Source organism: Oncorhynchus gorbuscha, linkage group LG18 (assembly GCF_021184085.1).
Source record: "Oncorhynchus gorbuscha isolate QuinsamMale2020 ecotype Even-year linkage group LG18, OgorEven_v1.0, whole genome shotgun sequence".
In the NCBI taxonomy this organism is placed as follows: domain Eukaryota; kingdom Metazoa; phylum Chordata; class Actinopteri; order Salmoniformes; family Salmonidae; genus Oncorhynchus; species Oncorhynchus gorbuscha.
This window is the reverse complement of record NC_060190.1, coordinates 83,129,188-83,155,989: the sequence shown is the minus strand read 5'-3', so window position 1 is coordinate 83,155,989 and position 26,802 is coordinate 83,129,188. Positions and strand designations below refer to the sequence as shown.

The 26,802-nt window shown below is 41.0% G+C and overlaps 1 pseudogene; it reads right to left on the bottom strand.

Annotated features, from left to right (window-relative positions):
- The window catches only part of LOC124003955, a 220,233-nt pseudogene that overhangs the window by 104,555 nt on the left and 88,876 nt on the right, over nt 1-26,802 (bottom strand).

The following is a 26,802-nucleotide window of genomic DNA, read 5'->3' as shown; positions in this document are numbered from 1 at the left end:
CAACAAGGCAGGTCCTACAGGCCCTATAGTTTTGTCACATCTGGACTACTGCTCAGTCGCCTGGTCAGGTGTCACAAAGAGGGACCTTGGAAAATGACAATTGGCTCAGAACAGAGCCGCATGTACATGGCGAGCTAACATTAATAATATGCGCAGTGCCTTGGGAAAGTATTCAGACCTCTTGACTTTTTCCACATTTTGTTACATTAAAGCCTTATTCTAAATTTGTTTAAATTGTTGTTTTCCCTCATCAATCTGCACACAATACCCAATAATGACTAAGCAAAAACTGTTTTTTAGACATTTCTGGTAATTAAAAAAATGGAAATATCACATTTACTTAAGCATTTAGAACTTTTACTCAGGACTTTGTTGGCAGCGAGTGTTCTTTGGCAGCGAGTGGTCTTGGGTATGACGGTACAAACTTGGTACACTTGTATTTGGGGAATTTCTCCCATTCTTCTCTGCAGATCCTCTCAAGTTCTTTCATGGATGGGGAGAGTTGCTGCACAGCTATTTTCAGGTCTCTCCAGAGATGTTCGATCGGCCACTCAAGGACATTCAGAGACTTGACCCGAAGCCACTCCTGCCTCGTCTTAGCAGTGTGCTTAGGGATGTTGTCCTGTTGAAAGGTGAACGTTTTCCCTAGTCTGAGGTCCTGAACATTCTGGAGTAGGTTTTCTTCCAGGATCTCTCTGTACTTTGCTCCGTTCATCTTTGCATCGATCCTGACTAGTCTCCCAGTCCCTGCCGCTGAAAATGCTGCAAACACCATGCTTCACTGTAGGGATGGTGCCAGTTTTCCTTCAGACTTGATGATTGGCATTCAGGCCAAAGAGTTCAAAGAGTTATCAGACCAGAGAATCTTGTTTCTCATGGACTGAGAGTCCTTTGGATGCCTTTTGGCAATCTCCAAGCGGGCACTTATGTTCCTTTTATTGAGGAGTGGCTTCCGTCTGGCCACTTTACCGTAAAGGCCTGAATTCTGGAGTGCTGCAGAGATGGTTGTCCCCCTGGAAAGTTCTCCCATCTCTGGAGCTCTGTTAGAGTGACCATCGGGTTCTTGGTCTCCTCGCTGACCAAGGCCCTTCTCCCCGATTGCTCAGTTTGGCCAGCTCTAGGAAGAGTCTTGGTGGTTCCAAACTCCTTCAATTTAAGAATGATGGAGGCCACTGTGTTCTTGGGGACCTTCAATGCTGCAGAAATATTTTGGTACCCTTCCTCAGATCTGTGCCATAACACAGTCCTGTCTCGGAGCTCTACGGACAATTCCTTCGAACTCTTGGCTTGTTTTTTGCTCTGGCATGCACTTTCAACTGTGGGACCATATATAAACAGGTGTGTACCTTTCCAAATCATGTCCAGTCAATTTAATTTACCACAGATGGACTCCAATCAAGTTATAAAAACATCTCAAGGATAATCAATGGAAACAGGATGCACCTGAGCTCAATTTCCAGTCTCAAAACAACGGGTCTGAATACATATGTAAATAAGGTATTTATGTTTCTATTTTTAATACATTTACAAAAATCTCTAAATAACTACATTCACTTTGTCTTTATGGGGTATTGTGTGAAGATTTATGAGGAAAACACTTATTTTAATCAATTTTAGAATAAGGCTGTAACATAAGAAATTGTGGAAAAGGTCAAGGGGTCTGAATACTTTCTGAAGGCACTATGTAAATCTCTCATTGCTCAAAGTGGAGGAGAGATTTACTTCATCACTACTTGTTTTTGTAAGAAGCAGTGACATGCTGAATGTACCAAGATGTCTGTTTAAACTACTAGCACACAGCTTAGCTTGGACCATGCATACCCCACAAGAGATGCCACCAGAGGTCTCTTCACAATCCCCCAAGTCAAGGACAGACTATGGGAGACGCATAGTACTAAGTAGAGCTATGGCTACATATAACTATATTCCACATCAGGTAACTGATGGAAGCAGATAAAAATAAAAACAGATAAAAATACACCTCACGTAACAGTGGGGACTGTGAAGAAACACACACACACACACATACACATGATAAGACACACTATATACACAGAGTAGGGCAAAAAAGTATTTAGTCAGCCACCAATTGTGCAAGTTCTCCCACTTAAAACGATGAGAGAGTCCTGTAATTTTCATCATAGGTACACTTCAACTATGACAGACAAAATGAGAAAAATAATCATATTGTAGGATTTTTAATGAATTTATTTGAAAATTATGGTGGAAAATAAGTATTTGGTCAATAACAAAAGTTTATCTCAATATATATATATATATACCCTTATATATATACCCTTTGTTGGCAATGACAGAGGTCAAACGTTTTCTGTAAGTCTTCACAAGGTTTTCACACACTGTTGCTGGTATTTTGGCCCATTCCTCCATGCAGATCTCCTCTAGAGCAGTGATGTTTTGGGGCTGTTGCTGGGCAACACGGACATTCAACTCCCTCCAAAGATTTTCTATGGGGTTGAGATCTGGAGACTGGCTAAGCCACTCCAGGACCTTGAAATGCTTCTGTGGAGCAAGCTGTACATATAGGGACAAACATAATACTGTAGAGCAAAGGTGTACATTAGACCACAAGAGGAAGATACACTTAGAGTGCATTTGCCATTCTGGTAAAATGGCCAAAGCCATAAAATACATAAATGTTTAGGGTAAAATGCATTGTCTATTGTATAGGACAGGAAACCAAAGTAAGGCCATGAGAGCATAGGACAGCTGGACATAGCAAGGTCAGGGGGACACATAAAGGAGGGGGTCAGCCAAATGACCAACGGATGGACTATAGACATAGGACATATATTTTTAGGACAGGAAGAGAAGAGACACATAGTCTACTAGTCCTAATAAGGACAGACATGCCAAAGAACACACCAAGCTAAATATAAGGAGCCCATAGGATAAGATGGGCATGTATTATTTTGGGGACATGAAGAGGTCCTGCCACCATTATAACTTGACTGAAAGCAGATATGGGCGTTATTGGGCGTGAACAAGCAGGAAGCACAGATTGAAAGATAATGGTGGCAGATGGACTGAGAGAAGTAAGAAGTAACTTCAATTGCATGTGGGATGGACTCATATGATGTATGTGCATAAATACAGAGCCAGTGCTCTGGAAAAGTGTGTGTTCCGCGGACCATCTAGGCTTCTGATATGTTTGTATTAAAAGCCTATATTGAATTCAGAAGTTCTTGTAAGTGTTATATTTTGTAACGATCCTGCATGACACTTCTTACGAAGCCACTCCTTCGTTGCCCGGGCAGTGTGTTTGGGATCAATGTCATGCTGAAAGACCCAGACAAATTTAATCTTCAATGCCCTTGCTGATGGAAGGAGGTTTTCACTCAAAATCTCACGATACATGGTCCCATTCATTTTTTCCTTTCCACGGATCAGTCGTCCTGGTCCCTTTGCAGAAAAACAGCCCCAAAGCATGATGTTTCAACCCCCATGCTTCACAGTAGCTTTGGTGTTCTTTGGATGCAACTCAGCATTCTTTGTCCTCCAAACACGACGAGTTGAGTTTTTACCAAAAAGTTATATTTTGGTTTCATCTGACCTTATGACATTCTCCCAATCTTCTTCTGGATCATCCAAATGCTCTCTAGCAAACTTCAGACGGGCCTGGACATGTACTGGCTTAAGCAGGGGGACACGTCTGGCACTGCAGGATTTGAGTCCCTGGCGGCGTAGTATGTTACTGATGGTAGGCTTTGTTACTTTGGTCCCAGCTCTCTGCAGGTCATTCACTAGGTCCTCCCGTGTGGTTCTGGGATTTTTGCTCACCGTTCTTGTGATCATTTTGACCCCACGGGGTGAGATCTTGCGTGGAGCCCCAGATCGAGGGAGATTATCAGTGGTCTTCTATGTCTTCCATTTCCTAATAATTGCTCCCACAGTTGATTTCTTCAAACCAAGCTGCTTACCTATTGCAGATTCAGTCTTCCCAGCCTGGTGCAGGTCTACAATGTTGTTTCTGGTATCCTTTGACAGCTCTTTGGTCTTGGCCATAGTGGAGTTTGGAGTGTGACTGTTTGAGGTTGTGGACAGGTGTCTTTTATACTGATAACAAGTTCAAACAGGTTCCATTAATACAGGTAACGAGTGGAGGAGGTTAAAGAAGAAGTTACAGGTCTGTGAGACCCAGAAATCTTGCTTGTTTTTAGGTGACCAAATACTTATTTTCCACCATAATTTGCAAATAAATTCATAAAAAATCCTACAATGTGATTTTCTGGATTTCTTTTCTCGTTTTGTCTGTCATAGTTGAAGTGTACCTATGATGAAAATTACAGGCATCTCTCATCTTTTTAAGTGGGAGAACTTGCACAATTGGTGGCTGAGTAAATATTTTTTTGCCCCACTGTATATAGGTAATTAGGTAGACAGGTAGTTAAGCAGATAGGTAGCTCTTATGGTTTGTGTACAGATAGGTATTTAGCTAGATAGGTCGTTAAGTCTTTCTTACCATGTCCTTGTGGTTTGGGTAGAAGGTCTGGTCGATCAGAGGGAACTTGTCAGGGCCTAGTTTCTTACAGGTGGCGATCAGCTGGGCAAACTAGTGGAGGGGTACAGGAGACAGTTATTAGAGGTGGCATGGGACTAGTGATTAGGCCTGGACTAGGACTGAAGAAGACATGGCAGCTGAACCAAAATCCTACAGACTTTTCCTCCAGACACCGGGTAAATGTAAAGAAAAGTTGTAACTAGAGGAACATATGAGGCCAATAAATCTAGAGGTCTCTCCTCCAGACACCTGGTCAATGTTCAGATAAAGCTGTCGAGGAACTAATGAGACAAATTATTTACAGGACTCTCCTCCAGACACCTGGTCAATGTTCAGATATAGCTGTAGTGGAACTGATGAGCCAAATTATTTACAGGACTGTCCTCCAAACACCTGGTCAATGTTCAGATAAAGCTGTAGAGGAACTGATGAGCCAAATTATTTACAGGACTCTCCTCCAGACACCTGGTAAATGTTCAGATGAAGCTGTAACTGGAGGAACATAAGAGGCAAATAATTATCTAAATGATTATCTGTTAGCTGGCTGGGGCACTATGATGGGAAGTACTATTATAAAACAGGTTATTGTGCTGGTGGTGCTGCTACATTGATCTGGTCCATTCACATCCAACATTAAATCAATGTTGTGCTGAGTTATAAGGTCAACTTAAAAGCCAGTTGTAAAAATGTCAGGCTCTGTGTTTAATAGAGAAGCCTATTTCCCCACTGTATAGCCTTACCACCCCCTGTGTATGTGTGTGTCTCACCGCCCAGGGCTTGTCACAGAGGCTGTAGATGGACTCCAGTGAGTTGATGCTGGGGACTCCTGAGTACTGCAGGCCGATGATCATGTTCCTGAAGTCCTCATTGTGGGCCATGCTATAGGCATGCTGCCTCATCAAGACAAAGTCAGGTTTAATGGACCTGAGAGGATTAGAGAACAAAGTCAGGCTTGAAGGACCTGAGAGGGTTAGAGGACAAAATCTGGCTTGAAGGACCTGAGAGTTAGAGGACAAAGTCAGGCTTGAAGGACCTGAGAGTTAGAGGACGAAGTCAGGCTTGAACAACCTGGGAGGGTTAGAGGACAAAATCTGGCTTGAAGGACCTGAGAGAGTTAGAGGACAAAGTCAGGCTTGAAGGACCTGAGAGAGTTAGAGGACAAAGTCAGGCTTGAAGGACCTGAGAGTTAGAGGACAAAGTCAGGCTTGAAGGACCTGAGAGTTAGAGGACAAAGTCAGGCTTGAAGGACCTGAGAGTTAGAGGCTTGAAGGACCTGAGAGTTAGAGGACAAAGTCAGGCTTGAAGGACCTGAGAGTTAGAGGACAAAGTCAGGCTTGAAGGACCTGAGAGAGTTAGAGGACAAAATCTGGCTTGAAGGACCTGAGAGTTAGAGGACGAAGTCAGGCTTGAACAACCTGGGAGGGTTAGAGGACAAAGTAAGGCTTGAATGACATGGAAGGGTAGAACATATGTGATTTGATCACATTCAGAAACAGGGTCTGAAGTGATCAATCTGAGACATTAAAACTCTGCTGAGGTAATGTCCTGGAAAGCATACAGCCTGGGTGCCCTTAGAAAAATGAATGTGTTACTGCAAACTTCCTTCAATTAAATAGTGTGCCACAAAATGTTGCTAGAAGTTTCTAAACATTTGCTACTAGTGGTGAATCGTCGGCAAACATTTGGCAACAAAAATATTTATTGCCACTAGTGGCAAACAGTTCACAAAAGTTTTTTTCTGACAGATAATTCTCTCAAGATTCTATTTGAATCTGTGGCAAACCTGAGGCAGAAACATCTAGAGAGCCTTTCGAAAGTATTTAGACCCCTTGACTTTTTCCACATTTTGTTACGTTACAGCCTTATTCTAAAATAGATTAGACAAAACTATTTCCTCAGCAATCTACACATAATACCCCATAATGACAAAGCAAAAACATTTTTTATTTTTTATTTGTGCAAAAAGAAAAAACATAAATACCTTATTTACATAAGTATTCACACCCTTTGCTATGAGACTCGAAATTGAGCTCAGGTGCATCCTGTTCCCATTGATCATCCTTGAGAGGTTTCAACAACTTGATTGGAGTCCACCTGTGGGAAATTAAATGGATTGGACATGATTTGGAAATGCACACATGTGTCTATTTAAGGTCCCACAGTTGACAGTGCATGTCAGATGAAAAACAAAGCCATGAGGTTGAAAGGATTTGTCTGTAGCGCTCCAAGACAGGATGGCATCGAGAGACAGATGTGGGGAAGGGCACCAAAACATTTCTGCATCATTCAAGGTCCCCAAGATGAAAATGGCGTCAATCATTCTTAAATGGAAGAGGTTTGGAACTACCAAGACTCTTCCTAGAGCTGGTCGCCCAGCCAAACTGAACAATCAGGGGAGAAGGGTGGTCAGGGAGGTGACCAAGAACATAATGGTCAGTCCTAAAGATTCTCAGACCATGTGAAACAAGATTCTCTGGTGTGATGAAACCAAGAATGAACTCTATGGCGTGAACGCAAAGCGTCTCGTCTGGAAGACAACCTGACACCATCCCTACGGTGAAGCATGGTGGTGGCAGCATCATGCTGTGGGGATGTTTTTCAGGGACTGGGAGACTAGTCAGGATCGAAGGAAAGATGAACGGAGCAAAGTGCAGAGAGATCCTTTATGAAAACCTGCTCCAGAGTGCTCAGGACCTCAGATTGGGGCTAAGGTTTACCTTCCAACAGGAGTGGCTTTGGGACAGGTCTCTGAATGTCATTGAGTGGTCAGACTGGACTTGAATCCGATGCAAGATCTCTGGAGATACTTGAAGATAGCTGTGCAGCCACACTCCCCATCCAAGCTGACAGAGCTTGAGAGGATCTGCAGTGAAGAATGGGAGAAACTCCCTAAATACAGGTGTGCCACGTTTTTAGCGTCATCTCCAAGAAGACTTGAGGCTGTAATTGTGGCAAAAGTGCTTCTACAACATACTGAGTAAAGGGTCTGAATACATGTAAATGTGATATTTTAGTTGGATTTGTTATACATTTGCTAACATTTCTAAAAAAAACGTTTTTGCTTAGTCATTATGGGGTATTGTGTGTAGATTAAGGAAGGGAACAAATGTTTTAATACATTTTAGAATAAGGCTGTATCCTAACAAAATGTGGAAAAAGTCAAGTGGTCAGAACAATTTAGATGGCACTGTATGGCCGCTAGTGGCAAACAGTTCACCAATATCCATTTCTGGTGAACACATGAGCTCCAAAACCAGTAACCATTGACCAATCAAGAGGATTAGAAAAAGCTTGGTTTCCATTTTCCAACAGATATCTAGCTAACTACAGTACCTTCCAAAGTTGTCCGGTGAGTGTCTAACTTATTAATTACACTTTATAATAAACTTTAACATTTTATTAGCTTAACTCTCTTGGGGATAGTGAGACGCTAGTGTCTCAAATGGCCAATAGCCTCGGGAAATGCATAGTGCCAAATTCAAATAAAACGTGATAAAACTCAAACTTTCATTAAATCACACATGCAGGATATGCAATTAAAGCTACACTCGTTGTGAATCCAGCCAACATGTCAGATTTGAAAAATGCTTTTCGGCGAAAGCATGAGAAGCTATTATCTGATAGCATGCACCCACCTGAACCAGTTGTAAACAAAATAACTAGCGTAGCAGGCGCTACACAAAACGCTGAAATAAAATATAAAACATGTATTACCTTTGACGAGCTTCTTTGTTGGCACTCCAATATGTCCCATAAACATGGTCCTTTTTTTTCGATTAATTCCGTCCATGTATACCCTAAATGTCCATTTATAAAGCAGGTTTGATCCAGAAAAAAACAGCTTGCCAAAACACAACGTCACTAAAAAACATTTCAAAAGTTGCCTATAAACTTTGCCAAAATATTTCAAACTACTTTTGTAATACAACTTTAGGTATTTTTAAACGTTATTAATCGATCAAATTGTAGACGAGGCAATCTGTATTCAATAGAGCAAGTAAACAAAACATGCCCCTTTTTCCCTCTTGCGTAACTTTCAACAGTGTAACGTTGTTCCAGGATGTGCCTCTTCTTCGTTGCACCAATGATTAACTCCAACCCAATTCCAAAGACTGGTGACATCCTGTGGAAGTCGTAGGAACTGTAAAATGGTCCCTATCAAATATCCCTTGTCAAATACAACTGAGGGAACGGTCAGAGGCAAAAATAATAATAATAATCTGAATAGTTTTTCCTCAGCGTTTTGCCTGCTACATAAGTTCTGTTATAGTCACAGACATGATTGAACCAGTTTCAGAAACTTCAGAGTGTTTTCTATCCACACCTACTAATCATATGCATATAATATATTCCTGGCATGAGTAGCAGGAAGTTGAAATTGTGCACGCTATTTATTCCAGAAGTGGAAATGCTGCCCCCTATCCTTATTAATTAAACAACACAATGTAACTCCAAGTCAATCACACTTCTGTGAAATCAAACTGTCCACTTAGGAAGCAACACTGATTGACAATAAATGTCACATGCTGTTGTGCAAATGGAATAGACAACAGGTGGAAATTATAGGCAATTAGCAAGACACCCCCAATAAAGGAGTGGTTCTGCAGGTGGTAACCACAGACCACTTCTCAGTTCCTATGCTTCCTGGCTGATGTTTTGGTCACTTTTGAATGCTGGCGGTGTTTTCACTCTGGTGGTAGCATGAGACGGAGTCTACAACACACAAGCGTCTCAGGTAGTGCAGCTCATCCAGGATGGGACATCAATGCAAGCTGTGGCAAGAAGGTTTGCTGTGTCTGTCAGCGTAGTGTCCAGAGCATGGAGGCGCTACCAGGAGACAGGCCAGTACATCAGGAGACGTGGAGGAGGCCGTAGGAGGGCAACAACCCAGCAGCAGGGTGCAAGGAGGAGCAGGAGGAGCACTGCCAGAGCCCTGCAAAATTACCTCCAGCAGGCCACAAATGTGCATGTTTCTGCTCAAACGGTCAGTAACAGACTCCATGAGGGTGGTATGAGGGCCCGATGTCCACAGGTGGGGGTTGTGCTTACAGTCCAACACCGTGTAGGACGTTTGGCATTTGCCAGAGAACACCAAGATTGGCAAATTCGCCACTGGCACCCTGTGCTCTTCACAGATGAAAGCAGGTTCACACTGAGCACGTGACAGACGTGACAGAGTCTGGAGACGCCGTGGAGGACGTTCTGCTGCCTGCAACATCCTCCAGCATGACCGGTTTGGCGGTGGGTCAGTCATGGTGTGGGGTGGCATTTCTTTGGGGGACCGCACAGCCCTCCATGTGCTCGCCAGAGGTAGCCTGACTGCTATTAGATACCGAGATGAGATCCTCAGACCCCTTGTGAGACCATATGCTTGTGCGGTTGGCCCTGGGTTCCTCCTAATGCAAGACAATGCTAGACCTCATGTGGCTGGAGTGTGTCAGCAGTTCCTGCAAGAGGAAGGCATTGATGCTATGGACTGGCCTGCCCGTTCCCCAGACCTGAATCCAATTGAGCACATCTGGGACATCAAGTCTCGCTCCATCCATCAACGCCACGTTGCACCACAGACTGTCCAGGAGTTGGTGGATGCTTTAGTCCAGGTCTGGGAAGAGAACTCTCAGGAGACCATCCGCCACCTCATCAGGAGCATGCCCAGGCGTTGTAGGGAGGTCATACAGGCACTTGGAGGCCACACACACTACTGAGCCTCATTTTGACTTGTTTTAAGGACATTACATCAAAGTTGGATCAGCCTGTAGTGTGGTTTTCCACTTTAATTTTGAGTGTGACTCCAAATCCAGATTTGATTTCCATTGATAATTTTTGTGTGATTTTGTTGTCAGCACATTCAACTATGTAAAGACAAAATTAATTAATAAGAATATTTCATTCATTCAGATCTAGGATGTGTTATTTTAGTGTTCCCTTAATTTTTTGAGCAGTATATATTGAAACACAGCTTAGCCTTTTGTTAATCACCCTGTCATCTCAGATTTTGAAAATATGCTTTACAGCCAAAGCAAGACAAGCATTTGTGTAAGTTTATCAATAGCCTAGCATAGCATTATGACTAGCTAGCAGCAGGCAACCTGGTCACGAAAATCAGAAAAGCAATCAAATGAAATCGTTTACCTTTGATGAGCTTCGGATGTTTTCACTCACGAGACTCCCAGTTAGATAGCAATGTTTTTCCCAAAAATATTATTTTTGTAGGCAAAATAGCTCCGTTTGTTCTTCACGTTTGGCTGAGAAATCGACCGGAAATTGCGGTCACTACAACGGCAAAAAATATTCCAAATTAGCTCCAAAAATATCGACAGAAACATGGCAAATGTTGTTTATAATCAATCCTCAAGGTGTTTTTCAAATATCTATTTGATAGTATATCAACCGGGACTGGTGGCTTCTTAGTAGGAAAGAGAGAAACAATGGCCGCATTTGTCCTTTACGCACCAAACACTCTGAGAGACTTCAGCTGACCACTGACACAATGTTGACGTTCAGGCTCATTTTTCAAAATAACAGCCTGAAACTATGTATTGTGACACTAGACACATTAGGGAAGCCATAGAAAAAGGAATCTGGTTGATATCTCATTCACTGCTCAATAGGGATGCATAGAAACGCAGAGCTTTCTAAATAAGAGTCCCTTCCTGATTGGATTTTTCTCAGGCTTTCGCCTGCAATATCAGTTCTGTTATACTCAGACAATATTTTTACAGTTTTGTAAACTTTAGTGTTTTCTATCCTAAGCTGTCAATTATATGCATATTCTAGCATGTCCTGACAAAATAGCCGTTTACTTTGGGGACGTTATTTTTCCAAAAATGAAAATAGTGCCCCCTAGATTCAAGAGGTTAAAGAGATGGGCCGGGCTAAGGCTTAAGAGGGTGTGAATGATGCTGAATGTGTGTAGACAAAGAAGAGCTCTCCAGTAGGTTTACCAAAACATTTAATCGCCTTTTATTTTTTGTACCCTCTCACAAGGAACCTTAGGTGGGTCCTTGTTTTGTCCCTGTAGAGGAGCCCAATTGGCTTTTACGTAGAACCCTCATGAAGAAACCTCTGGTTCCATGGTTTTGTCATCTGTCCCTATGGGAGAACCCTTTTGAGTTCCATTTAGAACCGTGCCTTTCTGTCACGAATATTACCGAAGGTGACTCCCCTTCTTGTTCGGGTGGCGCTCGGCGGTCGTCGTCGCCGGTCTACTAGCTATCGCCGATCCATTGTTCTGTGTTCGTTTAGTTTTGTCTAATTGGTAGCACCTGTTTCTAGTTTGGTTGTTAGGATAGGGTTATATATAGTCTGTTTAGCCCGCTTCTGTTTCGTGCGGGCTTGTTCGTCTGTTTTGTTGTTTGAGTGTATTTTTGTTGGCATTTGGGTTTCACGCTGTCCGTTTATATTTCTGTTCATTTGTGTTTCCACTTTTGTACATGTTATGTTTCCGGGACATTAAAGCGTGTTGTTTTTCCCACATCTTTTGCTCTCTGCGCCTGACTCCACACCTCTTCACTCATTTATCGTAACACTTTCAGTTTATACGTCTGCAACGTTGTGAATGTTTCCTGGGCATCTCCTTTAGCATATGCATCAGATGCATGTCAACCCGCTTCATAAATAGTACATAAACAATTGTAATGGACGAATTGCATGAGAGAAATATTAGTGGAAATATATCCATTAAAAAATATAATAGTTATTTCTTTAGATAGACTCAAGTATATGGTTTGTAGAATTCTACAGTCCTAGTGAAAGATGTTGACCAATAACTAACTTTCTACACCACTTCCTGCCAATGACACAATAACATTCTAATGGTCTAATACATATTTGATATATGGACGAATAATAATTTGGTTGTGTTTATGAAGATCTTAAGTAACATTAGAATACTAAAAAACATTTTAAGAGAACATAATAGCATTTTCATTAGTTTGTTACTCAAGTCTATAAGTAAAAAATAAAAACCACTAGTGCAAGAGTTAAATCTATCACAAAGAAATACATTCTAATTTAATTTTGGCAGGACTAAAGAAACATTGTAGGAATAAGAACATGTATTAAAAAACAATCACATATTTTAGGCTAATTATGTTAGTAAGCTTTGCTCACTAGCTAGAGCACTGCTGCCACGCAAGTGGTCATGTGCTGAAATCATGGACAGTGCGGATATTCTTGGAAAAAGTGATATTTGAAAATAGAGCTGCACCTCTCAAATTTTGAGAGCAATTTGACGAAGGAACGTGTCACAGAAACTGGAGAATATAATCTTACTGATATTATATCAAATGTTTTACCTGCATGTGACTCTGAAGGAGGATTTGATAAAGTGATGCTCTGTCAATTCCAAATGGCGCCTATCTCTTCATGTGCAATTTGAAAACTGATAATTTTGTAACTCAGACTATTGTCAATTGAATCTTGTCTATAGGCTAACTCTTATTATGTGTGAAATTAGTTTTGGTAGTCTCAATGGGTAGGCTGTGCAGGCTGACTTCCCCTCGCTCATCAAGTTGAATAGAGTCAAGGACATGTTTAGCATTATTGTAAAGGTCTACTGCAACACATAGCATGTTTTCGTTTCCCAAAAGATAAGTCTGACTAGTAATAGAGTTATAGTAAATAAAACAGCCCTGTAACAGCTTCTTTTTACAAAGTAAAACATAAAAAAGACATCTACACGCAACCCGCATGGTCAAATAATTTGCTATAAACATGAGTGCCAGCGCTGATAAATAGCCATAGCAAACTGATCATTACACTATTGTTCCAAATTAAATCATCCTCTTCACACTCCTTATCATTCAATTAGGCCTCATTTAAATTTGATTGAAGTAATGTGCACAATTATTGCCCATTCAACCATTTGTCATTCATTCAGTGAGGATAGACACTTAGGTACCAACGTGCTACAGTGTATTGTCTCAGCGGGTTAACTTTGGGGATAGGAGGCAGTATTCGGAAGTTTGGATGACTGAGGTGCCCAAAGTAAACTGCCCGTTACTCAGGCCCAGAAGCTAGGATATGCATATAATTGGTAGATTTGGCTAGAAAACACTAAAGTTTCAAACTCTTTAAACAATGTCTGTCAGTATAACAGAACTGATATGGCAGGCAAAAACCTGAGAAAAATCCATCCAAGGAAGTGGGATTTTTGATGTGGGTAGTTTTCAATTGAATGCCTATACAGTATGTAATGGGTTAGGACCCAGATTGCAGTTCCTATGGCTTCCACTAGATGTCAAGTCTTTAGACATTGTTTCAGGCTTGTTTTCTGAAAAATGAGGAAGAATGAGACCATTGTCAGTGGACTGTAGAATGAAGCAGAGATGGTTTGCGCGCGTGACCAATTGCGCGCCCTTCGTTGTTTTTCCTTTCTATTGAATACACTATTGTCCAGTTTAAATATTATGGATTATTTAGACAATAGACAACCTGAGGCTTAATTATAAACCTCGTTTGACATGTTTCAATGAACTTTATTGGTACTATTCGGATGTATTCGTCTGCATGCTGTGACCGCCTTTGAGCCAGTGGATTACTGAACAAAACGCGCCAACAAAACCAAAGTTTTTGGGATATAAAGAGGGACTTTATTGACAACAACACAAACATTTATTGTGTAAAAGATGAAGGGTATCAAAGGTAAGTGATTCGTTTTATCTCTATTTCTCACTTTCGTGACTCCTCCACTTGGCTTGAAAATGTTAGTATGCTTTTTTACCCCTTTTTCTCCCCAATTTCGTGGTCTCCAATTGTTGTAGTAGCTACTATCTTGTCTCATCGCTACAACTCCCATACGGGCTCGGGAGAGACGAAGGTTGAAAGTCATGCGTCCTCCGATGCACAACCCAACCAAGCCGCACTGCTTCTTAACACAGTGTGCATCCAACCCGGAAGCCAGCCGCACCAAAGCGCCAGAGGAAACACCGTGCACCTGGCCACCTTGGCTAGCGCACACTGCACCTGGCCCGCCACAGGAGTCACTGGTGCGCGATGAGACAAGGACACCCCTACCGACCAAGCCCTCCCTAACCTGGGCGACGCTAGGCCAATTGTGCGTCGCCCCACGGACCTCCAGGTCGCGGCCGGTCACGACAGAGCCTGGGCGCAAAACCAGGGACTCTGATGGCACAGCTGGCGCTGCAGTACAGCGCCCTTAACCACTGCGCCACCCGGGAGGCCCTTCCAAATGCTTTTCTGTTAGTGATTTCAAAATTGAGCAATGTTAAATACCAACATTTAGGAAAAGTCAGGGAAGGAGCAGGACTTTGTTGTCTTATAATTAAAAATATATAATCATTTACAAAATCAAATGTCAGATACGAGAGGTTGAACAGACTAGTAATAGGGGTTGCAACAATGGCGGCGGATAATTTTAGAAAGGGAGGGCCCAGATTGTCTTGCCCAGCTGATTTGTAGGGGTCCAGGTTTTGCAGCTCTTTAAGGTGCTCTTATTCTCCATGGACTTTACAGTGTCCCAGAACTTTTTGGAGTTAGAGCTACAAGATGTAAATTTCTGTTTGAAAAATTTAGCCTTTGCTTTCCTAACAAAAAAGCTAAATGTATTGGTTCCTGACTTCCCTGAAAATGTGCATATTGCGGGGACTATTTGATGCTAGTGCAGTACGCCACAGGACGTTTTGTGCTGGTCGAGGGCAGTCAGGTCTGGAGTGAACCAAGGGCTATATCTGTTCTTAGTTCTACATTTTTAGGAACATTACTTTAAAAGAACAACCAGGCATCCTCTAATGACGGGGTGTGGTCAATATCCTTCCAGGATACCCGGGCCAGGTTGATTAGAAAGGCCTGCTCTCAGAAGTGTTTTGGGGAGCATTTGACAGTGATGAGGGGTGTTCGTTTGACCACGGACCCATAACGTATACAGGCAATGAGGCAGTGATCACTGAGATCCTGATTGAAAACAGCAGAGGTGTATTTGGAAGGCAGGTTGGTCAGGATAATATCTATGAGGGTGCCCATGTTTATGGATTTATGGTTGTACCTGGTGGGTTCCTTGATAATTTGTGTGAGACTGAGGGCATCGATCTGAGATTGTAGGACGGTGTTAAGCATATCCCAGTTTAGGTCACCTAACCAAACAAACTCTGAAGCAAGATGGGTGGCGATCAATTCGCAAATGGTGTCCTGGGCACAGCTGGGAGCTGAGGGTGGTCTGTAACAGGCAGCAACAGTGAGAGACTTATTTCTGGAGAGATTTATTTAAAAAATTGAAGCTCGAACTGTTTGACATAGACCTGGAAAGTATGACAGAACTTTTCAGGCTATCTCTGCAGTAGATTGCATTTCCTCCCCCTTTGGCAGTTCTATCTTGACAGAACATGTTGTAGTTGAATGTATTTGGCCAAGGTGTATGTAAACTTCTGACTTTAACTGTATGTAAATCTGCTAATTATGTTTTTTATTTGTAATACATTTGGTAAAATTTCTAAACCTGTTTTTGCTTTGTCGTTATGGGATATTTTTTTTACGCATGTTAAGTTTGCTGAAAATAAACGCAGTTGACTGCGAGGACGTTTATTTTTTTGCTGAGTTTTTGACTGCAATTATTACTGATATTAAATACAGATATTTGGACTGTACTTCTACCGCTCTAATATGGGTAGAATTCCTAGAAGCCTATATTTAATCTAAAATAGGACCTCCATTAGTTACAAACACAGCGGTGTTCAATATGTCCCAGCTGCCCTGAGTGTATTGGATGTATGTTGGCGTGTAATAAATAACCTTTGATTTAAGGGCTCAGAGCACTCAGATGGTGCTTAGTAGTAGCAGGTCTCTGGATGGAAACATTACTCACCTCACCACTTTGGTTCCGTTCCTGATCAACTGTATGTCCACGTTACACGACCCGTTGGCATGGGATACCAGGTTGATCTCTGAGAACGCCGCCTGACACACACACACACACACACACACACACACACACACACACACACACACACACACACACACACACACACACACACACACACACACACACACACACACACACACACACACACACACACACACACACACACACACACACACACACACACACACATTTTTAACACTTTATTTGAATCCACCAATCAAATTTTCCAAAAAAAGACATCTCAAAAGTCACTGTATGCATGGCACTCAAGGGTACAGAAAGCAGCTCCTTTTCCAAAAAGCTAGGCTGCCCACGACAGCTGAAAAAGAGCAGTACCTAGCCAATTGCTTTGCCCTAGTTGTTGTCAGGCCCGCAATCTGGAGGCAGCGCACTGTAAGCCTGTGTATGTGTCCGAGACTCCTGAATACCAGCGCCACCAGCTTGCAACTACTACATGTAGCTGTCAATTGAGCAGCCCACTTCCAAAATGAGCACATCCCCCTGGCCTTCCCGTCAACAATATCTGTAAGTCGCTCTGGATAAGAGCGTCTGCTAAATGACTTAATGTAATGTAAATGTTTATTTGGCATACAGGAAAACACATCAACCTCATCATACCAGCATCCCCTTAAACTAGGATGTTTATTCATGTGTGCTGTTGGTGAGACCACTTGTCTATCAGGTAATTTTTTTTATTTTATTTCACCTTTATTTAACCAGGTAGGCAAGTTGAGAACAAGTTCTCATTTACAATTGCGACCTGGCCAAGATAAAGCAAAGCAGTTCGACACATACAACGACACAGAGTTACACATGGAGTAAAACAAACATACAGTCAATAATACAGTATAAACAAGTCTATATACGATGTGAGCAAATGAGGTGAGATAAGGGAGGTAAAGCCAAAAAAAAGGCCATGGTGGCAAAGTAAATACAATATAGCAAGTAAAACACTGGAATGGTAGATTTGCAATGGAAGAATGTGCAAAGTAGAACAATGGGGTGCAAAGGAGCAAAATAAATAAATTAATTAAATACAGTAGGGAAAGAGGGAGTTGTTTGGGCTAAATTATAGGTGGGCTATGTACAGGTGCAGTAATCTGTGAGCTGCTATGACAGTTGGTGCTTAAATCTAGTGAGGGAGATAAGTGTTTCCATTTTCAGAGATTTTTGTAGTTCATTCCAGTCATTGGACAGCAGAGAACTGGAAGGAGAGGCGGCCAAAGAAAGAATTGGTTTTGGGGGTGACTAGAGAGATATACCTGCTGGAGCGTGTGCTACAGGTGGGAGATGCTATGGTGACCAGCGAGCTGAGATAAGGGGGGACTTTACCTAGCAGGGTCTTGTAGATGACATGGAGCCTGTGGGTTTGGCGACGAGTATGAAGCGAGGGCCAGCCAACGAGAGCGTACAGGTCGCAATGGTGGGTAGTATATGGGGCTTTGGTGACAAAACTGATTGCACTGTGATAGACTGCATCCAATTTGTTGAGTAGGGTATTGGAGGCTATTTTGTAAATGACATCGCCAAAGTCGAGGATTGGTAGGATGGTCAGTTTTACAAGGGTATGTTTGGCAGCATGAGTGAAGTATGCTTTGTTGCGAAATAGGAAGCCAATTCTAGATTTAACTTTGGATTGGAGATGTTTGATATGGGTCTGGAAGGAGATTTTACAGTCTAACCAGACACCTAAGTATTTGTAGTTGTCCACGTATTCTAAGTCAGAGCCGTCCAGAGTGGTGATGTTGGACAGGTGGGCAGGTGCAGGTAGCGATCGGTTGAAGAGCATGCATTTAGTTTTACTTGTATTTAAGAGCGATTGGAGGCCAAGGAAGGAGAGTTGTATGGCATTGAAGCTTGCCTGGAGGGTTGTTAACACAGTGTTCAAAGAAGGGCCAGAAGTATACAGAATGGTCATGTCTAGCAAAATCCTTGTATGAACAGCAGCCATTAACATGGGCAATGGACTCCATTACATTTGACTCAATACAAAATGGGTCATGGCTTGCAGGGTACCAATGTGCTAGATTATATTTGGTTGGTAGAACTTGCAGCCTTGCCTTAACAGTAAAGTTGAAATTGCCCTCACCAATGGGAGTATTCTGGTACATGGAATGGGAGACAGAGTGGTCAGCACAGTCCAGAGCAGCGAGTTTCCTCTGCAGCCTCAGGCCAGTCCAGTGTTGCAGTAGCTGTATCCGTCTGATACCAATGAGTGTTGTCTTGGATGTAACATGAGATGTTCCATCATGGGTGACAGAAGCCTCCACATCAACACCTCAATCTGCCACAACTGCATCAGAGGCAGTCACAGGCTCAGTTTGCATATCAGTCCGTGTCCACCTGAGCTCCGCTCCAGTTTGGTTGTGTAACGGATGTGAAACGGCTAGCTTAGGTGGCGCGCGCTAAATAGCGTTTCAATCGGTGACGTCACTTGCTCTGAGACCTTGAAGTAGTAGTTCCCCTTGCTCTGCAAGGGCCGCGGCTTTTGTGGAGCGATGGGTAACGATGCTTCGTGGGTGACTGTTGTTGATGTGTGCAGAGGTTCCCTGGTTCGCGCCCGGGTATGGGCGAGGGGACGGTTTAAAATTATACTGTTACAGTTGCACAGATTGCTGAGGTCCGGCCAGTCTGACCAGACTCCAAAGCACGAGTGTCCAATTTTCCATTGGCTTTCTTCCTAAAGCCCAGGAAGTGGGTGGAACTCCTTAACTGTCATATTAAGCATGTTCAACAGGTGAGTCTGTCTTGTAGCAGTGTAAATCCACTCAATATTCGGGACACCTAAACCCCCGTCTCTTTTTCTTCAGGAAGACAACATCACGTGTGTTGAAACATAGTCACCTAAACCCCCGTCTCTGTGGCTCTAACACTTTTTTGTTACTTTTTTAGCTTAAAATGTTGACAAACTATTGTTTCCTCACATTATAAGCGCAGCAATGTGCACAAGGCTGTAGGCTACGTGCGAATGTTCGTTCCATAATGCATAATACATTTGCAGATGACACAACCGTGGTCGGCCTGATCACCGACAACGACGATACAGCCTATAGGGAGGAGGTCAGAGACCTGGCCGAGTGGTGCCAGAATAACAACCTATCCCTCAACGTAACCAAGACTAAGGAAATGATTGTGGACTACAGGAAAAGGAGGACCGAGCACGCCCCCATTCTCATCGACGGGGCTGTAGTGGAGCAGGTTGAGAGCTTCAAGTTCCTTGGTGTCCACATCAACAACAAACTAGAATGGTCCAAACACACCAAGACAGTCGTGAAGCGGGCACGACAAAGCCTATTCCCCCACAGGAAACTAAAAAGATTTGTAATGGGTCCTGAGATCCTCAAAATGTTCTTCAGCTGCACCATCGAGAGTATCCTGACTGCTGCATCACTGCCTGGTACGGCAATCGCTCGGCCTCTGACCGAAAGGCACTTCAGAGGGTAGTGCGTATGGCCCAGTACATCACTGGGGCTAAGCTGCCTGCCATCCAGGACCTCTACACCAGGCGGTGTCAGAGGAAGGCCCTAAAAATTGTTAAAGACCCCAGCCACCCCAGTCATAGACTGTTCTCTTTACCACCACATGGCAAGGGGTACCGGCGTGCCAAGTCGAGGACAAAAAGGCTTCTCAACAGTTTTACCCCCAAGCCATAAGACTCCTGACAGGTAATCAAATGGCTATCCGGACGATTTGCATTGTGTGTATTGTACTTCCTTCGACTGGTATTTTCATCAATAAATAGGCTAAAAGCATTATTTCGCAATGGGATTTTTTTTGTTTTTCCCTGGACAATTGGCCGGAACCAATTTTATTTATCGGCTTTTCATATTTTTTTATAGGCCAAAAGCCAGCTATTACCGGCTAATGGAAACCCTGTTTGATATTCTACACTATAGCTGTTTTTGAAATGACAAACTACTCATACTAACCGTACTATTTGCGACATTTGAGTATTCTTATTGTACAAAGCCTCCAGTATTTATGCTGCAGTAGTTTGTGTGTCAGGGGGCTAGGATGAGTCTGTTTATATCTGGAGTATTTCTCCTGTCTTATCCGGTGTCCTGTGTGAATTTAAGTATGCTCTCTCTAATTCTTTCTTTCTCTCTCTCGGAGGACATGAGCCCCAGGACCATGCCTCAGGACTACCCCCCACCTCTTTAAGAAATACCTAGGATAGGATAAGTAATCCCTCTCACCCCCCCCCCTTTAAGATTTAGATGCACTATTGTAAAGTGACTGTTCCACTCGATGTCATAAGGTGAATGCACCAATTTGTAAGTCGCTCTGGATAAGAGCGTCTGCTAAATGACTTACATGTAATGTAAATGTAAAATGACTACCTGACATGATGACTCCTTGCTGTCCCCAGTCCACCTGGCCGTGCTGCTGCTCCAGTTTCAACTGTTCTGCCTGTGATTATTATTATTTGAACATGCTGGTCATTCATGAACATTTGAACATAATATATGCCATTTAGCAGACGCTTTTATCCAAAGCGACTTACAGTCATGTGTGCATACATTCTACGTCTTGGCCAGGTTCTGTTATCTCCACCCGGCACAGCCAGAAGAGGACTGGCCACCCCACATAGCCTGGTTCCACTCTAGGTTTCCACCATGCTTCTAAGTAGCCACCGTGTTTCTAGGTAGCCACTGTGCTTCTGCACCTGCATTGCTTGCTGTTTTGGGATTTTAGGCTGGGTTTCTATACAGCACTATGAGATATCAGCTGATGTAAGAAGGGCTAAATGAATAAATTTGATTTGATTTAGTGTATATATTTTTTTTAAATCCTTATCTTAATTTCCATAATTAGCAATTCATATTTGTAATAATGTAAGCAGTTTATGCAAGTTAGTGTTACCTCGTACCAGTATTGCCATTACATAAAATCACATTTTGGGAAGCAATTATTATTTTAGCAAACAATTATTTTGATTCATCCTATATGAGAGATGAGAGTTGCAGTCTCGTGCCAATCAGAATAGAGAGAGGGAGAAATATCATAGAAAGTGAATCTCATTCTAGTTCTGTAACAGGTACAGGAGCACTTCTCAGACAGCCAAGGGGGTAGGAGAATTAACGAAGAGGCAACTCAAATGAACTCTGATAGCTTTTAGAAAACAAATTACTTAATGAACATTATTTTTCATATCACGATAGGTACCGGATTCATCCAAATAGGTTCTGGAACAAAACAGTCCAAAATGGAGAGGCGCCGGATCCTTTTCAAATTAAGCAATGGGTATAAACAGAGATGAACAACGAATTAAGGGTATAAACAGAGATGAACAACGAATTAAGGGTATAAACAGAGATGAACAACGAATTAAGCAATGGGTATAAACAGAGATGAACAACGAATTAAGCAATGGGTATAAACAGAGATGAACAACGAATTAAGCAATGGGTATAAACAGAGATGAACAACGAATTAAGGGTATAAACAGAGATGAACAACGAATTAAGGGAATTAAGCAATGGGTATAAACAGAGATGAACAACGAATTAAGCAATGGGTATAAACAGAGATGAACAACAATGGGTATAAACAGAGATGAACAACGAATTAAGCAATGGGTATAAACAGAGATGAACAACGAATTAAGCAATGGGTATAAACAGAGATGAACAACGAATTAAGGGTATAAACAGAGATGAACAACGAATTAAGCAATGGGTATAAACAGAGATGAACAACGAATTAAGCAATGGGTATAAACAGAGATGAACAACGAATTAAGCAATGGGTATAAACAGAGATGAACAACGAATTAAGCAATGGGTATAAACAGAGATGAACAACGAATTAAGCAATGGGTATAAACAGAGATGAACAACGAATTAAGCAATGGGTATAAACAGAGATGAACAACGAATTAAGCAATGGGTATAAACAGAGATGAACAACGAATTAATGGGTATAAACAGAGATGAACAACGAATTAAGGGTATAAACAGAGATGAACAACAATGGGTATAAACAATTAAGCAATGGGTATAAACAGAGATGAACAACGAATTAAGCAATGGGTATAAACAGAGATGAACAACGAATTAAGCAATGGGTATAAACAGAGATGAACAACGAATTAAGGGTATAAACAGAGATGAACAACGAATTAAGGGTATAAACAGAGATGAACAACGAAACAACGAATAAGCAATGGGTATAAACAGAGATGAACAACGAATTAAGCAATGGGTATAAACAGAGATGAACAACGAATTAAGGGTATAAACAGAGATGAACAACGAATTAAGGGTATAAACAGAGATGAACAACGAATTAAGCAATGGGTATAAACAGAGATGAACAACAATGAATTAAGCAATGGGTATAAACAGAGATGAACAACGAATTAAGCAATGGGTATAAACAGAGATGAACAACGAATTAAATGGGTATAAACAGAGATGAACAACGGGTATAAACAATTAAGGGTATAAACAGAGATGAACAACGAATTAAGCAATGGGTATAAACAGAGATGAACAACGAATTAAGCAATGGGTATAAACAGAGATGAACAACGAATTAAGGGTATAAACAGAGATGAACAACGAATTAAGGGTATAAACAGAGATGAACAACGAATTAAGCAATGGGTATAAACAGAGATGAACAACGAATTAAGCAATGGGTATAAACAGAGATGAACAACGAATTAAGGGTATAAACAGAGATGAACAACGAATTAAGAGATGGGTATAAAACAGAGATGAACAACGAATTAAGCAATGGGTATAAACAGAGATGAACAACGAATTAAGCAATGGGTATAAACAGAGATGAACAACGAATTAAGCAATGGGTATAAACAGAGATGAACAACGAATTAAGCAATGGGTATAAACAGAGATGAACAACGAATTAAGCAATGGGTATAAACAGAGATGAACAATGAATTAAGCAATGGGTATAAACAGAGATGAACAACGAATTAAGCAATTGGTATAAACAGAGATGAACAACGAATTAAGCAATGGGTATAAACAGAGATGAACAACGAATTAAGCAATGGGTATAAACAGAGATGAACAACGAATTAAGCAATGGGTATAAACAGAGATGAACAACGAATTAAGCAATGGGTATAAACAGAGATGAACAATGAATTAAGCAATGGGTATAAACAGAGATGAACAACGAATTAAGCAATGGGTATAAACAGAGATGAACAACGAATTAAGCAATGGGTATAAACAGAGATGAACAACGAATTAAGCAATGGGTATAAACAGAGATGAACAACGAATTAAGCAATGGGTATAAACAGAGATGAACAATGAATTAAGCAATGGGTATAAACAGAGATGAACAACGAATTAAGCAATTGGTATAAACAGAGATGAACAACGAATTAAGCAATGGGTATAAACAGAGATGAACAACGAATTAAGCAATGGGTATAAACAGAGATGAACAACGAATTAAGCAATGGGTATAAACAGAGATGAACAACAATGAAAACAGAGATTAAGCAATGGGTATAAACAGAGATGAACAATGAATTAAGCAATGGGTATAAACAGAGATGAACAACGAATTAAGCAATTGGTATAAACAGAGATGAACAACGAATTAAGCAATGGGTATAAACAGAGATGAACAACGAATTAAGCAATGGGTATAAACAGAGATGAACAACGAATTAAGGGTATAAACAGAGATGAACAACGAATTAAGCAATGGGTATAAACAGAGATGAACAACAAATTAAGCAATGGGTATAAACAGAGATGAACAACGGGTATAAACAGAGATGAACAATGAATTAAGGGGTATAAACAGAGATGAACAACGAATTAAATGGGTATAAACAGAGATGAACAACGAATTAAGGGTATAAACAGAGATGAACAACGAATTAAGGGTATAAACAGAGATGAACAACGAATTAAATAAACAGAGATGAACAACAGAGATGAACAACGCAATGGGTATAAACAGAGATGAACAACGAATTAAGCAATGGGTATAAACAGAGATGAACAACGAATTAAGCAATGGGTATAAACAGAGATGAACAACGAATTAAGCAATGGGTATAAACAGAGATGAACAACGAATTAAGCAATGGGTATAAACAGAGATGAACAATGAATTAAGCAATGGGTATAAACAGAGATGAACAACGAATTAAGCAATTGGTATAAACAGAGATGAACAACGAATTAAGCAATGGGTATAAACAGAGATGAACAACGAATTAAGCAATGGGTATAAACAGAGATGAACAAGATGAACAACGAATTAAGCAATGGGTATAAACAGAGATGAACAACGAATTAAGCAATGGGTATAAACAGAGATGAACAATGAATTAAGCAATGGGTATAAACAGAGATGAACAACGAATTAAGCAATTGGTATAAACAGAGATGAACAACGAATTAAGCAATGGGTATAAACAGAGATGAACAACGAATTAAGCAATGGGTATAAACAGAGATGAACAACGAATTAAGGGTATAAACAGAGATGAACAACGAATTAAGCAATGGGTATAAACAGAGATGAACAACAAATTAAGCAATGGGTATAAACAGAGATGAACAACGAATTAAGGGTATAAACAGAGATGAACAACGAATTAAGGGTATAAACAGAGATGAACAACGAATTAAGGGTATAAACAGAGATGAACAACGAATTAAGGGTATAAACAGAGATGAACAACGAATTAAGGGTATAAACAGAGATGAACAACGAATTAAGCAATGGGTATAAACAGAGATGAACAACGAATTAAGCAATGGGTATAAACAGAGATGAATAACGAATTAAGCAATGGGTATAAACAGAGAGGAACAACGAATTAAGCAATGGGTATAAACAGAGATGAACAACGAATTAAGCAATGGGTATAAACAGAGATGAACAACGAATTAAGGGTATAAACAGAGATGAACAATGAATTAAGCAATGGGTATAAACAGAGATGAACAACGAATTAAGGGTATAAACAGAGATGAACAACGAATTAAGGGTATAAACAGAGATGAACAACGAATTAAGCAATGGGTATAAACAGAGATTAACAACGAATTAAGCAATGGGTATAAACAGGACATTGAAATGATAAAGCTTCGAGGTTGAAGGAAACTGTAAAATTGTGAGTGTGGTAAACCATATTCTTGGTTCAATTGCAGGAAAGACTTAAGGAAACCATCATAAAAGAAATCATTCAATGTAGTAATTCCAGGTTTGTACCAATTCTTAAACCACTGTCTGTACATGAAGGAGGAAAGAAGGGATTGTTAACCATCAGAGCACAGAATGAGTATCTTCTTGTCATATAAAAAGCTGTTTTTGCAGTGTTACATGATTTAATGGTGTTTGTTACAATACAATGATCCTTTAGGCTTTTATCAAAAAGGTAGGTCCGCCAGACAACCCTCCGATTCCAGATCCAACTATGTAGAGTTTGGGCGATGCTCAATGTACTCAGAAATGATCTTAAATTGTGTGGACCAGTGATAGTACTGAAAGTTAGGTACAGCCGAACCTCCCTTTTGATTGGCAGTCAGAGTTTTTCTAATATAATTAAGGACACTTGTTGTTCTAAATACATATGGACATTGCTCTGTGAATTGATTTCAAAACATCCCAAGGATATGGTTTGGGATCATCTGCAGCGGATTTAAATCCTGGGGGAGTACATTCATTTGAATCACAGCAATACGTCCTAACCAAGGGAGTAACAATGACAACCAACTAGTCAAATCATCCTTAATCTATTGCAAAATTGGGATCCAGATTAGATTTAACCACATCATCATGACAGTATTGAACCTGTATTCCTAAATATTTAAACCCATTGTATGAGAGCTGAAAGGGTGATGTGACTGGATTTTCTGGGTTCCTTTATGCATTCGGAAAGTACTCAGATAAATCAAATCAAAAAATCAAATCAAATCAAATTTTATTTGTCACATACACATGGTTAGCAGATGTTAATGCGAGTGTAGCGAAATGCTTGTGCTTCTAGTTCCGACAATGCAGTGATAACCAACAAGTAATCTAACTAACAATTCCAAAACTACTGTCTTATACACAGTGTAAGGGGATAAGGAACATGTACATAAGGATATATGAATGAGTGATGGTACAGAGCAGCATACAGTAGATGGTATCGAGTACAGTATATACATATGAGATGAGTGTGTAGACAAAGTAAACAAAGTGGCATAGTTAAAGTGGCTAGTGATACATGTGTTACATAAGGATGCAGTCGATGATGTAGAGTACAGTATATACATATGCATATGAGATGAATAATGTAGGGTAAGTAACATTATATAAGGTAGCATTGTTTAAAGTGGCTAGTGATATATTTACATCATTTCCCATCAATTCCCATTATTAAAATGGCTGGAGTTGGGTCAGTGTCAATGACAGT